Here is a 16,022-nt window from a genome sequence, read left to right on the forward strand (position 1 = left end):
GGGCCTGGCACATGAAAAACATTCCAATAGATGCTAGTCATTATTCAAGACATCATATGCTTTGAAAATTTGAATGTTCTACATTGAATGATTGAGACCCCATACCCAAAACATTTTATGGCACATTGCATTTCCTTCTTATGGAATCAAAAACATAAATATTGGGACTTTCCTGGTGGCACAGTGGTTAAGAATCTGCCTGCCAATGCAGGGGACATGGGTTCGAGCCCTGGTCCGGGAAGATCCCACATGGCGTGGAGCAACTAAGCCCGTGCACCACAACTACTGAGCCTGCGCTCTAGAGTCTGTGAGCTGCAACTACTGAGCCTGCATGCCACAACTACTGAAGCCTGCACACCTAGAGCCCGTGCTCCGCAACAAGAGAAGCCACCGCAATGAGAAGCTCGTGCACCGCAACGAAGAGTAGTCCCTGCTCGCCGCAACTAGAGAAAGCCTGTGCGCAGCAACGAAGACCCAACACAGCCATAAACAAGCAAACAAATAAATAAATTTTAAAAATTTAAAAAAACTGTAAATATTGATTCTACTTGACACAGTTTACATTGATTGACTTCTGTTATAACAGCAGGAAGAGAAATAAAAGATCGTTGTGATTAATTTTGGAAATATGCTAGAAGTTAATGCATGTATTTGTAAATGCCTTTCTTAAATAGAAAGTCAGAATGACAAACTTAAAAGTGAAAAAGTAACTTCAAGCTGATCATAGTTCCCTAAATTCATTTCATTCTCTTCCTTTATCAGCCCCTGAAAAGAAGAGCACGAATCTCCTGTCCTCTGAACTCATCTGCTTCGTGGAGGTTCGTCCAAGTGTATGCTGCCTGTATGGTTCTCTGGGCATTCCCCATAAAGTTCTCTCTCTCCCCTGCCTATATAAGATATTTCTTATGGCCTGAAACTGTTCATCGTCTTATGGAAGTGCATACGTACATTTTGTCAGTTAAGATACAGCAATGCAAACGCATGATTTAGATGCATCAGGGACTGATGTATTCCCACACCAAAGGAGCACAGATGACCATAATTTTCTGAAGCTAAGGTACTCAATATTTCTCTTCAAATCCATCCTATTTGGATTCCAACGTTTGGTTCACTAGCAAATTCTGTAAACCCATACCACCAAATCAGCCACCTGTGGTAGGAGGCCGACTAACACTCCATGGCCGAGATCGTTTCTTCTTCAAAATTTAAATCGACTTTTCACTGGATAGCAGATTCCTATAAGCGTCTCTTCAAGGAAGCTTCTCTTTCCCCATGCACACAAGCATCTTGCCTCCTGACTACAGGTCTGAAGCTGTGGGAGCTGAGAGATCCAGGGTTGAAGCCTTGACCAGCTGATCATGCCTGGACCCAGGCATCCTGGCACTGCCCGAATCAGCCACATGGCTGTCAGGAGCAGGAAGGGGGCCCACGGAAGTGGTGGGTGGGAAGAAGCAGAAGTCCCAGGCACTTACAAGAAGCGTAATTACTAGACATCTATGTCTCATTAACATCGTAGTAATAGTATCCATTAAATCTTGTAAAGAGTAAATAAGCATTCAGAAAGAGACATTGTCCAACATCCTGATGGTGGGAAATGCTTTTCATCTTGTGTGTGTTGGCTAGTGCATTTCTTCTCCTCCTTTCTCCTGATGCGATTCTGCCTCTTTTGCAGCAGCTCAGAACTTCTCCACCTCCTGCCTCAATAGACAGGTTTTTGCAACACAGCCTCCTTGTGAAGGTCAAAGCCTCTTGCCACCTGCTGCACCACATAGAGCTGAAGTTCCGTCTCTCCTGTTGTCCCCAAGCTGAAGATGCCCCGGGGGCTCACAGACTTCCCAGCAAAGTGAAATTATCCTAGTTTCCCCAAATTGTCTCATCCTTTCCATATCCCTGCTGATTTTTGAATATACGAGAGTACTTTTGAAGAGGCATTTTGAAGTCTAATTTAAAGACTAATTATGAATACCTTGGGACGTGCACTGTTAGGAAATGAACGACCTTACACACCTGGGAGAAAACCTTCTGCCTTACTCAGTGGGGCCCCTGGGCACATGTTAGTGGGTTTCCTGGGCTTCTCACCATACAGAATTGTTTGAAAAGGGAGGCTCTGCCCAGGTGATCATTGCATAGGCTGTGAGTGTGGTGAAAACTGGCTCCAGAAAAGCCTCTCGCAAGATGTTCTGGCTCCAGCAGCTACAGTTTTGCACCTCTTCTCTCTGACCTTGAAGCAGATGAGCCAAAGGCATTCCCTGTGGATTCCAGCCTTTAAGCGACCTCCCCAAGCCCTAGGCCTGCTGCCCTCACCCCTTCTGCTTGTCAAGCTGGGCCTCCTTGAATCAGCAGGCGCCACGAGATGCCAACCAACCCAGAGCCCTGGGGCCCAGCTTTTGAAGGCAGGGAGGGCCAGCACATGTGTTTTGGTACCTAGCGCTTGTTTCCAGATATCTAAGCAGGAGGGGCCTGGATTTGGGGCTCGGGAATTAGGTTTGGACTCTGCTCTCCAGTGATGAGCAGCTGTGGGACCTTCAACCCCTCCGGGCTTAGGGTTACTTCAGTTTGAAAGTTAGGGAGTTTTACCAAGAACGCTAAGATCTCTTCCAGTTCTGAAAATATACGATGTTTCAACTCTGACCCAATGTTAAATTCACTTGGGCAGCTTTAAGGCGTGCTGCTGCCCAGACATTCTGATTGAATTGGATTGGGTAGGGCCTTGATCTAGCTTTGTAGGTCCGGAAGAGCATATAGTTTGAGGGGACCCTGTCAAGAAGAAGAACAAAACAGTACCTTACTTTTGCAAATGTTATAAAAATGTGACCCTGTGAACACATTGCAGGGTCCCTCTCCTCCCAGGGCCTCCAGAGGGGTCTGTGCAAGTGAGTGTCCCTGAAGGTTAACTTTACTGCTTCAGAGTAAATCTAGGGGTGCCCAGGCATCAGTAAGTCATAAATGCTTCCCAAGTGATTCCAACATGCACAATTGCAGTGTGAGAGTCTTGAGGTAGGGTCCAAATCTTGAGGTGAGGATGAGTGTGAGAGCACATGGTAATCCCGCCAGCTCTGCCTGAAATATCCTTGTTTAGAAGTTTCCCCTCCATGCGTCCGTCTCCTAACTAATTCCTACTCACTAGTAAGGCTCAGATTCAAGGTCACCTCGTCTGGGACCCTTTCCTAATCCTCTGGTTAGGTGCCATCTTCTGTATTTGTCTCAGACCTGTGCATGGCTCTGACGTGGCCCACAGCACATACTATTATAATTATTTCTTTATGCTTCTTTCTCCCCCCGTAAGCTGTGAGCAACTTGAGGGCAGAGATTGTGTCTTGGGCGTCTTTTCATCCCAGGACCTAACGTAGTGCCCAGCACATGAAGCCTTCATGGAAAAAAGGGAAAAAAAAGTAAATTATTATTATTTTTACACAGAAGACCTTTTGGTCCCCCCTCTCCATTATATTTTCTAGTCTCTTCTCTCAATAGCCAGTGAAGATACCACACTGGACATGTAGTCAGATTCTCCATATTTACAAATGTAAGCTCTCAAAACCCCTCTCAAATGCCTACGAAAAAGCTAGATTAACCATTGGATGGTACTGGTGTTGGAGCAGAGGGCATTTGCACAGCATATGGGAGTATCAGACAGGATCCTGGCAGGAACCAGGAGGCACACCCGGCTAAGATTTTGTAGATAGAAGATGGTAAGGACTATTTACAGAGGTGCGTGCAGAATGAAGGGAACCGGTAAGGGAAGTTGAGGCCCCCAGGAACCCATTATCCTCCAAGTCTTAGAAACCATGTTCCCCAACCATGTTGAGGGTTGGAGCCCAGAAGAGGGGCTGCCCAGTAGGAGCTCTATTTCGAGAAGTGTGGAGGCACCCGAAAGATGCTGTTGACGAAAATAGGAGCACAGGAAGAAATACTTTGATCTCTCTCCTGCCCTCCAGTCTCCTGCTGTTGCTTGCCACTGACCCACCGACTGGAAGCCAGAGGCAATGGGGCCCCAGTGAGGCAGTACACAGGGATCACTCGCCTGAACCCAGCTCAGAGTTGGGGGATGAAGGTAGAGATGCATCTGGGGAGGGAAGGTTAAACAGAAAAATCAGCACAACGGACTGGGTGATGTCATATTACAGGGAGGGGAGGAAATAACTGGATGTCTTTATCTGTAATAACTTGATATAGTTTAAAGTAGTTCTGCTGTATGTATTTGAAGTGAAACCAAACTCTAGGCAATTTATAACTAGCCTAAAAGTAAAGGGCAGACAGCGAAGATGACTCTGCATATCCAGCTGCTCTATTCTAGGAAAGAGAAGCAGCGGCAATATTGACTCCCACCTGCCGACCCCTGCCCCTCACTGTTGACAGGTAATCACTCTTGTTTCTAGTGACATCTTATTTGCTCCTTGGGTCCCACAGCTGTCGGCACCCCATTCTTTCCCTTACCACCTCCCACGTCACCTCGGGTATTTCTAAGGGACTCTCCTTCTCATCGTGAAGGTCCAAGCTTGCCGGTTCGGAAGAGCTTACCACTTAGCTCTCTGCTGCCATGCACGGCTAATTACCTCGGCGACTATAACAGTTGGGGTCCACCGGTCCCCTCCTCGTCCTGAAACCTCACACCCACCTTGAAAGGGGGCAGAAACAGCACTGCAGGTTGTGTGTCCCCAGAGGAGGCCTCACACTAGGTCTGCAGGGTCTGCAGTGCTGGAGGAGGCCAGCAGGGGCGCCCTCGGCACACGCTCCCCTATGGACCCCCTTCTGCCCCGCCACTGCTCCCAGGTCCCCTTCCCTCCGGTGTTCACCTCACTGACCTGTCTCCTCACGCAGAGGGTCGTCAGAAGCAGCGAGAGGCGCATGTTCTGAGAGGATGTGCCAGGGGTCTTCTCTGGCCTGAGGTCCACCGTCCCCCCCCAACCCTGGCTGCCCACCATTTCTTCTCTGTGTCTCTCGTTTTTCCACAGCTGGGAGATGACAACGTAAGGGGGAGGTAGATGGGATTTGCTTGTTTCTCTGGTTCTTAAAGTACCTGTGGGGGGAGTTTCAGAATAAGAATGTGGCTGACCCCAATCACTTTTGAACTTTCTAGTCTCTGACTTGTGGGTGAAGACTGGAATCTGGGGTGGGCAGCCGCATTTGTGGAGGAGATATTTTTCTCTGCAGCTATCTGGAAAGAACAAGGAGGGCTCTAATGCAGGTGGAGAAGGGATCTCAGGAGGGCTGGGGAAAAACACAGAATTCTCTTGGCTGAGGCTGAGGGAGGGCTTCAGGAGGAGCCGAGCAGCTGAGTGAGGCTGCGGCTGCCTAAAGAGGACGCCGGAAGGGCTCACGAGGGAGGAGCCAGAGGGGCCAAGCGCTGGGAGGCTGCGCCTGAGCCTCCTTGTGCGGGGTGAGGGGTGGGTGGGAGGAGGGGGGAGGGGTAGGGGTAGGGGGTAGGGGTAGGGGTAGGGGTAGGAGTAGGGGTGGGGGAGGGGTGGGGGAGGGGTGGGGGAGGGGTGGGGGAGGGGTGGAGAGGGGGAGTGGCGAGTGGGGTGGAGCCTGAGTTTTCCTTCCTACTTCTTCTGGGGATTTTGAGTCAGGGGGTTACCTGCAGGGGATGACCCCAAGAGATTAGGGAGTCACTATACACGTAATACAGGTACCCTCTTAGGTTGGGACTTCTGTGACGGAAGGGGCTGTGGTGCCTTCTTCATAACTCAGCCCCAGCTGACTTACAACACCTGATGTAAACGTGGGTGCTAAAGGGTGGTTGTTGAGTGAATGAATGCATGAAGAAGGAAGACAGCTGGTGTTTGGGGTTAACTTTTTCTTTAAACACTGTGGTCAAAGTGCTCACAAGCTGGCTTGCCAAGCCGATAGCTGAGCTTTTCTTTCTAGATGCTGAATGGGAGTAGGGGCCGAAGTCAAGTCATTCCCCCTGCCGCCTCCCCTGCACCCACAATAAAAGAGAACCTGCGCAGGGTCCAAGCCAGCTTGCTGAGTTCCAAGCTCCAACACATGTCTTTCCCCAGGTCCTCTGGTAAACCTGTGCCTGAGAAAAGCCCATGGAGGTGGGGGGGGGGGCGGGGGGACTGTGAGTCCGATCTTTCTTTTTACTCGGCTCTCAAGTCCAAGTCTATGAAACCAGACCCAGAGCTCTAGACAGGGGTGCATCCTGGGTGTTTGGGGCATATGCTTCAGCAAGCAGAGCCTTCCAGGCCACAGGATTTGTCCAAAATCAATCTCCCTCTAGCCAGGGGATAACTGTGAATAACCATCCCATGCCCAAACTGGAGATTTTCAGGGCCTTAAAAGCTAATTAACAATACCCTGGAAGTACCGAGTACATTGCCATAAAAACCAATGGCCCCGCTGCCAGCTCCAACTCAGAGGGTTCTGTGACTCACAGGGCTGCTGACTCAGAGCGCTCCCGGGCAGGTTTTAATGGGTTTCATGAGCATATCTTCTCACTGCTGTCTGAAGATGGGAGGGAGGCTCTGCCCAGGTGATAATTGCCTTGACCTTGAGTCTACTAAAAACTGGCAAGAAAAATGCTGTTGTAGCCTTGGAGTTTTCAGTGCTTGAGAAGAGTGGAAGCAAAGCCAGGGCACATGGAGACAGAGTAAAATCTGGTTTCACAACTGGGTTGGGAAATCAAATGATCTCAGGAGACCCAGTGGAGAATCCTGTGGCTTCCATGATAAGCCCAGTTCTAGTTAGCAGGCATGAAGCCATAGAGGGGATTTATTGTAATAGCTCAGAGTGGAACTTACAGCCTCAGACCCCCTAGCTGAGCTCCTAGCTGATCACGACCTACCTTAGCCTTCATTTACTCATCATTCAGATGGACATAATCATAGTATATATTACATAGGTTGTTGGGAGGATTAAACAACTTGCATGGTGCCTGGTAGATAATCAGTGTCTGATAGCACTCAGTTTCTTCCTCAACAGTAGGAAGCCAAGGTGAAGTCAATGGCTGGGCAAGAAACTCTTTTGGAACATTTATATTAAATGACACATTTTCCTCTTTTCCCACCACTGATATCAAATCCAGCAAACAAAGACAGACAAATACAATATATACATTGCAACTGGACAGTCGATTCTTTTACTGATGTGCAGCAAAATTCTTCACAGAATCACTGTACTTAAGCAGTACTCCAGGCCACACCAAGATACAACCAGTGGCTACTCAACAAGCTTGCATTAAACTCCTATGCTTACAAGATGGGCCAAGCATTATGACAAGCCCTGCCCTCAGGAAGGTCATAGTCTATGTGGGGAGACATGTGCAAACACATAATATTGGCACCAGGGCATGGGTTCTAACACAGTTGTGCTTGAACTAGCCTGTCTCACAATCATCTGCCAAGCTTGTTAAAACAAATCCTGGACTCCATCCCCACTGATTCTAACTCAGTAGGTTAGGGATCAGGCCCATGAATTTACATTACGTTCCTCACAAAGTCCCAGGTGCGGCTGATCCTTTGAGGAGCCCTATTATAATAGAAGTCAAAAATTACAGGGTGGATTATAGCGGAGCAAGAGAGTAATGAATTATTTTTTCTGGCGGGGGGGGAGTTGCTATCTGGGGTGACTTCATGGAGGAAGTGGTATTTAAGCAAAGCCTAGAAGTATGGCTAGGCCTTTAGTAAGTTGCAACTCGAGGAAGTGTTTTCATGGAGAAAAAAATACGAAAAAGTCAGGGAAAATGCAGAGTACCTGCAGCAAGCTGAAAAAATACCAGGGTGTTTGTATTGGAGAAGGAAGGGTAATAGGAGGAGATGTTGGACACTGGTTTCTAGAAGACCTGGGTGCTCAGGCTGAGGAAGTTGGACTTATTCTGTGAATAACAGGGGGGCTGCCAAATGTTTTTGAGGATGGGAATGACGTCACCAACTCAATGACCTGATGCTTTACGTCTGTGTGAGAGACAGGTTAGAGGAAGTGATGAGAAAACCAGTTGGCTGGCTGACTTCTAAAATTCTCTAAGTGAAAGGAGGTCATCTGGAAGTCTAAACTAGGCCAGTGGGGATAGAAAGAAGGATTCCTCCATGAAAGACAAAGTGGAGGGAATATCATCGGAGTTGTAAAATTAAATTGCATGCGGTTGATGAGCGAGAGAAACAAGTCAAAGACGGTCCTAAGGAATGCAGCCAGAGTACCAATGCCAGCAGAAGACTTAGGGGTTTTAGGAAGAAGAAAGATTTAACAAGGAAGATAATGACTTTGGCTTGTGCCTCTTGAATTTGAAGTACCTACAAGTTATCTAGTAGTTTGCAATGCAATCCTGGGTTCAGTAGAGAGGCTGGGTCTGAGCATTTATATCTGAGTGCATCACATATAGAAGATTGTAGAAACTGGGAGAGTAGATCTTCATGGAGGGAGAACACATGGAGAGAAGGGTGTAAGCAACAGAACCTTAGCGAATGTCTAAAGTGGTTGGCGAGGAAGAGCTAGCAAAAAAGACTCGGAAATTGTGGTCTGGGAGGCATTGGGGAGGTAGTTGAATTCTGTCAGTGAAAGCACTGAAAGACAATGAGGAAGATTTTAGGAAGGGAGTGGCTCACAGTGTTAACTGCTAGAGAGGAAAGAGGCCTTTGGATGTGTGGATTGGGAACCTCAAGAGTGCGCTGTCCAAGGTGGGGCAGGGTCAGGCTGCAGAGAGTCGAGGAATAAATAGGAGGTGAGGAAGTAGAGGAAGCGGGAGTTGAGTGGTGACAGGAAGAAAATGGGACAGTAACTTGAGAGGGAAACAAGTTCATGGGCGGGGTTTGTTGTTGTTTTAGGATCTAGGGGACCAGAGCAAGTGTGTAGGCCAAGTGGAAGGAGCCAGTGGAAAGGGAAAGATTAAAGAGGTAAAACAAGAGGAGATGATTGATGCCACAGGGTCTGGGAGGAGATGAGAGGGTGGGAGGGAAAGCCCTGGGACAAAGGACCACTTTATAACAAGGTCCTCTAGGTGTTCTGGCAATGAGACAGCCTTGGATGGGCTCCAAGCAAGACTCTCCTTTTACTAAAACAAAGAGCATGGTGGCACCAACGCAGCCCTGGGAATCTCAAATCCAGAGCTGTCTGCTTTTGCCCAAGACCAACCTCTCCACTTTCAAGCATTCAGAAAGGACCAAAGGTTAAATGAGAGTTTCAGTATTCTAATTTTCCAACAAATTTATTTCCTCCCTGTTAGCCAAATCATGGAGTCTTTTCCCTCACCTGGGCTCCCAAATTTAATTAGCAAACTTCCTTCTTTCCCTCTGAGAGTCAGAACAGAGACTTCATTTCTCTCCTTCCCTTCCTAGCTTTTGCTTATCTAAACTAAGGGCCCACGGGAGCTTTCAGTTGATTTATTTCAGCTGGTCCCTCACAGCCACACGGACTCTGGGTTAACCTCCTTGGCCCCTCCGGGACCATTTTTAGGAAGGTCTGCTAGGTATTCTGACCTACTAATAGGTCCCTCGAGGGGAAGTCCACACTGTCACGGTAGATCTTACTACCTAACACCTTGTGAAATCCTAGGCTTTGCTGAGCTCAGCCAAGACACTGCAGGAAACACATGGGCTGGGGTTCCCAGAGAGACTGTCTAGGTCTTGAAGAATAATGCTAAACAGACAGCATACAAAGCCATCTGCACTAGGAGCCTTTAACTAATAGCAGGAGAAAGGGATGAAATGTGTCTGTTTCTTAGAGTTTGTATTATTTTCAGATAGTACCACGGCATTATTAATTATGAGATGAGCCAGGAGTTGTTGGGCGAAAGGATATTGTCAAAGGTGTTTTCCCCTTTTGTTTACCTCCTCACCTTGGCCTTGCTCCACGTGCTAATGCTTTTTTAGGGGCATGTCATTAGTTTGAGCGACAGGGCCCTGTTCTGCAACCTTCATAGAACCACATTAATCTCTGCACTTCAAACACTTTCTTGAACATCTAGTTCTGTTTCATACAATTTACACAACCCTAGCACTGGAAATTGTAACTCTGTCTCATCTTTCATGTTAAATTGAAGATGTCAGGAGAAAGAAAATAGCCAAACATGATTATAAACACAGCAAGTGGGATATGAACTTCTGCTCGAAGCCATGTTTTTAAAACTTTGTTATAACACATATAGGAGTTTGTTTCCTACTGTCTATAATTTTTGTTTTGGCCTTTAAAAATAAGATATGGATGAAAAGTATGGGAAATATAGTTAGTAAAATATAATGAGCTGTGCTTTAAAGTTAGAAATGGAGTAAGAAATATACATCATTGCATGAGAGATGTACATTTTGGTGCAATAGCCTTGCCAACAAGTCTTTCTTCTTTTATTTTCCGAAGTGTTGGTCTTAGTCAATCTTCACGTGTTGCAGTAATGAAAAAATATTTATTATCTCTTCGTAAAATGTCGTAGTCATTTTACCTGAGTGGGTGAGACTGCTAACCTAAGTGACTCAGTGACTATGTAAGGAAAAGGATTTGCCCATTTATGCTGCTTCAGATCTTCCCATGAAAAGAGCAGCTCCGTATGGAGGCTAGGCACAGGTGCTCAAGGCAGACCATCTTGGTTTAAATCATGGTTCTGTGTGGACTTCACCAATTTACTGCTCTCTGTGTCTCAGATTCCTCTTCTGTAAAATATGGATGGTATCAATAATAATAGTAACCTACCTCCAATGGTGTGGAAATTAAATCATTTGATATCTGTAAAGTGATAACAGATACCGTTCCTACTCCACACAGACCCCTTATCCAGGTACCCACACGCATCCCACCTGTTGCAGGTCTGGGCTACTCACACCTGCACCTCCCCAAGAGACTTGCTCTTGGCTGATGGGAGCTGTCTTGCTGGCCATGCTTGTTAGGTGCTCTCCCCATCCGACCCCATTGGGGGTGGCTCAGAGCCAATGACCTTCTGGTCCAGGGATAGAAGAGCCAGCACCGTTGCTTCTGGAAGGGATCAACACTGGGGTACAACTCGCCATCCGGAGCTCCCCTGGAATCGGGCTGAGGCTAGACTTCTCTAGAAAACACACTTTGCCTGGCTTCTCTCCCTGCCCTGCCCTGCTTCTCTCACTCCTTTACTGGTTTCTCCTCAATAAAAGTTCTCCCTGGCGGGCCCAGGAATCCCCATCTCAGGCTCCACTAGGGAACTTGACCTGAGACCAGTACTTCAAAGAGTGCTTGGCACTTAGTACTCATTCAGTAAATGTTAGCAATGATTAAGGATTGAAAATAATCAAATTTTTGGTCTTCGTCAGGTGTATGAACTGGAGAAGCCTTTATTGTTTAGAATTGAGTGGCCTACAAATCTGTCATCAGAGTTGAAAACTAAGGGCTTCCACAATCAATTGTCTTTTAAACTATGTTTCTTTTAGTGGCTGTGCTTGAGTGCCTAAAAAAGGCAAGTGCCAGAGCTGTCAGGGGTGGTCAGTCAGGACTGAAAGTGAACAAGCATGATGGAGGAACACCAGGCCCAGCTCCGTAAGTGATGAGCGGTGGGGTCTCAGGTGTCCTAGGTTTCAGGGTCCGAGGGATGTACCAGGAGAGGAGGGAAGCAGAGGGAGAAGAGGCAAAGCAGTAGTGACTGGAAAGGAGAAATTGTCCAGTTCTCGCTCATTTCTTGAGAGACAGGGGATAGGTTTGAATCTGGGGCTCAGGTTTTTTTGGTGGGTGGTGGGCGATAACCAGGCCTGATATATTGTTTTGTTCAAATCATCATTGAACAAAACTCCTCTCAGCATTGGGAGGGAAGAGGGAAAGGGCAAGGGAAAAAGGAGAGGAAAGAAGGGAGCTTTAGCTGCCGGAAGATGGTGACCCTTCTTGCATTGCAGGGGAGAGACAGGCACTTTCTAGATTTAGGAGAGTGGACAGAGAACTTTGAGTCAGCTTAACTGCTCAGTGTGTGTTGAAAGGCAGGCGGTAGTCCTTCCCGGAATGTGTTGCTATCGAGGAGAAAAGCCACTGTAAAGCGCGCAGTGGGCCGTGCTGCAGGAGCATAGCACCCCGGCAGTGCCGTGCCACAGCGCTTAGGTGGGAGAGAGGGCCAGAAATGACCGTCAAAATGGGCCGCTGAGCCTGGGAATTTCAGCTTCCTAAATTCAAATGCAGTCTTGAAGAAGTTCTTTTCCATTTACCATCTCACGGTCAGGAAAGCCGAGACCTGGGCAGGAATTTGCAGGTGCATGACATCCATTTCAGTAATTGCCAACTACTGGCTTTTTCTCCCGGAAGATGTGCCATTGTCACCAACATCATTTATAGCAGATGAGTTCGAGACACCTGCATTAGGTAAAAACCTGGCCTCCTAAGACTTACCATGAGATATTGATTTGCTTTACTACCAGGATCACTCATGTGACCAGGTAACAATGGGTTCACCTGGCGGTAAGATGGTAAGGCTGGTTGCATCATTAGGACAGGAGGTACAGGAGGAGCACTGCTAAGTGTCTTCAGGTCCATTCTAGTGAGGCTTCTTAGAGAAGGTGAAATTCAAAGCCAGAAGAGGAGGAAAGGGGATGCTCTGGAGGTTGGGTTCATGACATTCAGCAAGGCCCAGGCTCTCAGGGTTCACTGCATTAGAATGGTTAACAGCTACTATGTATTGGGACCATTTTAGGGTGAACTTTGCACTTTTACACATTATCTTGGTCTGCTATCAACACAGTGATATTGTCATTTCCTCCCTTTTTTATTTTAAGAGAGAAAACGGAGGTTCAGAAAACTTAACCCAGTTAGGAGGTGGGAAAGTCAGCATTTGGACCCTGGCCATCTGCCTGGTATTTCTGAGTCTGGTATTTCTCTTTACTAGAGAAAAGAGCACAGCCCTGCTGTAAATACATTCTGAGAGAGAGTGCATCTTATAGCATAGGATGTGTCATTTTTCTCTTTTGATTTATTTCTTGATTACTATTAACATTCACATGTATGAAAACCCAAAAAGGATAAAACTCTTCCTACCATCCTGGTCCCTCATCTGCCAAGTTCTTCCCCCCAGCCCCACAGGTGCCCGCTGGTGTTGGTTTCTTATACATTCTTCCAGGGTCTCCTTATGTCCTAAGAGGAAATATGAGATTCTTTTCTTCTTTCTGCTTTCACACAAAAGTTAGCATATTAAAAACATTGTTTCATCCTTTTTTCAATTAACTCTCCTTCCTAGAGATCTTTCCATATCATTTTACAGGGAGCTTCCTCAATCTCTTTCACAGTTGTATTGTCTTCCATTATATGGACGTCCTGTCATTTATGGAATCAGTGCCCCACTGATGAAAATTTGGGTTGTTCCTTATTTTTTGCTATTAGAAAATGCTGCAAGGAGTAACTTGTACATTCATCCTTTAGCACACATGCAAGCACATCTGTCAGTTAAATTGCTAAAATTAGAATTGCTGAGGTAAAATGGTTGTATTTGTAATTTCTTGTGGATACTCACCAGAAACTTAGATAAGGCCAAAGTGAGACAGAAAGTACTTGCATACAGTGGTTGCATAGTAGGTTTGCCAAGGACATACCCAGCTAACGAGGACCCCAGCTGAGTTCCTTCAGAGGATTAAGTGTTAGGTGGGCACCCTGACCACTCACTGCAGCCAAGGATGCCCGGGCTTTGGCCTTTAGTTCCCCTTCCTTCCTGCGCCGGCTCTAAAACCAGGAAGCCGATATACCCTTGAAGTTCCTCCTCTTGCCCTTGGACTTATCATACTGGGAAACAGAACTGAGACAGGCAGCCATCCTCGACCTGTCTTAGAGAAACAGAAGAAGCACAGGCTCTGGGCCCAGAAAGACCAGAGTTCTAATCTTGGCTCAATCACTTTTTATCTGTGTCATCTTGGGTGAGGTTTTTATCCTCTCTGGGCCTGGATTCCTTCATCTGGGAAAAAGGGGAAATAGCACCCATCAGAAGTGGTCATGGTGAGGATTAGAGATAATCTGTGGAAAGCACACCCCGTGCTCAATAAGTGGTTGCTATGATTTTGGGGAATTATCCTAAAACCCATGCTTATAAACATCCTCTTTGTGTCACTGAGGCCCAGCACCGGCCTCTACCTGGCATGCACATCAATGACTCATAACCTCAGCTACAAAACCATCTCATTATGGATGGTTCACCTCTTTGTAAGCAGTTCCCGAGTGGATTGCCACATCCGTCGATGATGCGGGATTCCTCACGAAGCAGCCACGCTAAGCTCCAACCACACCCTTATAACATCAAAGGACCCTGGCTCATTAATTAGTCAGAAAGCAATTTTTCACTGTTCGGTCCAGCACTTAAGCTGGCCCTTCCTTGAAAAACACCAAGGTTTATCTAGAGTCAGATGAGCTTGGAAATCCTACAGATAGGGCCACCCACAGTGTCCCAATCCATGACAGGTGTCTGGACACACAAGAAGCAAAGACCCACGGAATAAAGAGCAGACATTTTCACCGCTGATCTGAGAGCTGCTGCGCCCAATTCTCTTTGTTCATCTTTTTCTGGTGGTTCTTGACCCCCAAATCAGCACACAGAGGTCTGTGTCCTCTTGGTGAAGGGAATGAACGTTCTCTGAAGTACAAACTCCAGTGATAGCAGTAATGCCATGGTGGATTACCCTTATATTTCCTCATGTTCTGAATCCATTAGAAGGGGGGGATTGAATTCTATCTAGTCAGGACCCTCATTCCTTTCCTTAATTGCTTTTTAAACTACTGAAATGAAAAGTTGCCAACAAGGCACATATTAGCCATTCCTCCCCTTCTCGGCCCATTCTTGCTACACTCCCATCTTCCACCCTTCAAAGTAGTTCAGCAGCAAAGTGTTCCAAACTGTGAGTCACTCATGGATTGTTCAGGCGACCGAAGGAAAATCTGTTAATGGGATTCGCAGAGCTTACAGCTGAAAAGAGTGAGATATGGAATGGCCAATGTGTAAAGGATTCTTCCATGTCATTCAGAGTAATGAGATTCAGTTGCAGCTTCATCCTGAATTGAAATCACTGACAATGTATTTGCCTATTCATTTTTGGACACTTTGAGCTAAAAACCGGTCATTGGAGGAAATCAGTCTAACATCTGAGAATTGTAGGCACTTGAAAATAAAGGAAAAATTCTCTAAGTTTATCTCTTTCCCTAATATTTTTGTGGTCTTGAAGCAGAGGCTGAAGACTGAATATCTTGGGTGATAAGCTCACTGCCTATTTAAAAAATCTGATAAAGATTTGTGGCAGGAATATTAACTTATAGTATTTGCAGTTTTTGACTTTGAGGTCATCAAGGATTAGTTGCAGGCTTTTATGTCACTGTGGAGATTTGAGTGGAAATGTTCTTATATCTGCACTGTGCAATATGGTAGCCACTAGCCACATGTGCTATTTGAATATAAACTCGTTAAAATGAAATCAAATTAAAATTTCTGTTTTTTGGTAACACTAGCTACACTTCTAGTGCTCAATACCCACATGCATCTGTGGGGCAGTGCAGCTCGGAGGTGTAGAAAGTGTGATGGACATGGATCTACCAGACTGAATGTGATGGAGAGCTCTACAGTGGTTAACTGATGAATTAGTAGCTCCTCATAAAAGCGTTTCCTCCTCATTAGTGTGGCACTTTACTCAGCCCTCCTAACATCACTAAACATGGTTAGCTACAGAGGAGGAGACTTACAAATCAAAGTTCATGCATTTATGGTTCAAGAACTAGTTAAGCATAACTGGGTTATGTGTAGTAGTCAACCCTTCTGAATCACCAAGTTTATCCAAATTTCTTCATTAAAAAAAAAAAAAATTGAGTCGGGACCATAAATGGACCTGCTTTGGGAGAAAATGTTTCCCCCAGAGAAAAAAAATGCATTGGTTTTGCATATTGATGTTATTCAATGTACAAGCACATGCAAATTTCCCACCGTTTGAAATAACACAAGAGTTGGGTCAGATATATGCAAAACTGAGCAAACAAACAAAACCCCCCTAGCCTAAGAGTCTGCATTTTCCGGTAACGAGTTCACTCTCAAGCCTGATGACTTGTCTACCTTGCCTTGATGCAAAAAGGATATGAGGCAGTATTACAGGTGTTTTATGAGTAAAATCTAATCATTGTTCCATGATCAT

Source organism: Eubalaena glacialis, chromosome 4 (genome assembly GCF_028564815.1).
Source record: "Eubalaena glacialis isolate mEubGla1 chromosome 4, mEubGla1.1.hap2.+ XY, whole genome shotgun sequence".
Lineage (NCBI taxonomy): Eukaryota > Metazoa > Chordata > Mammalia > Artiodactyla > Balaenidae > Eubalaena > Eubalaena glacialis.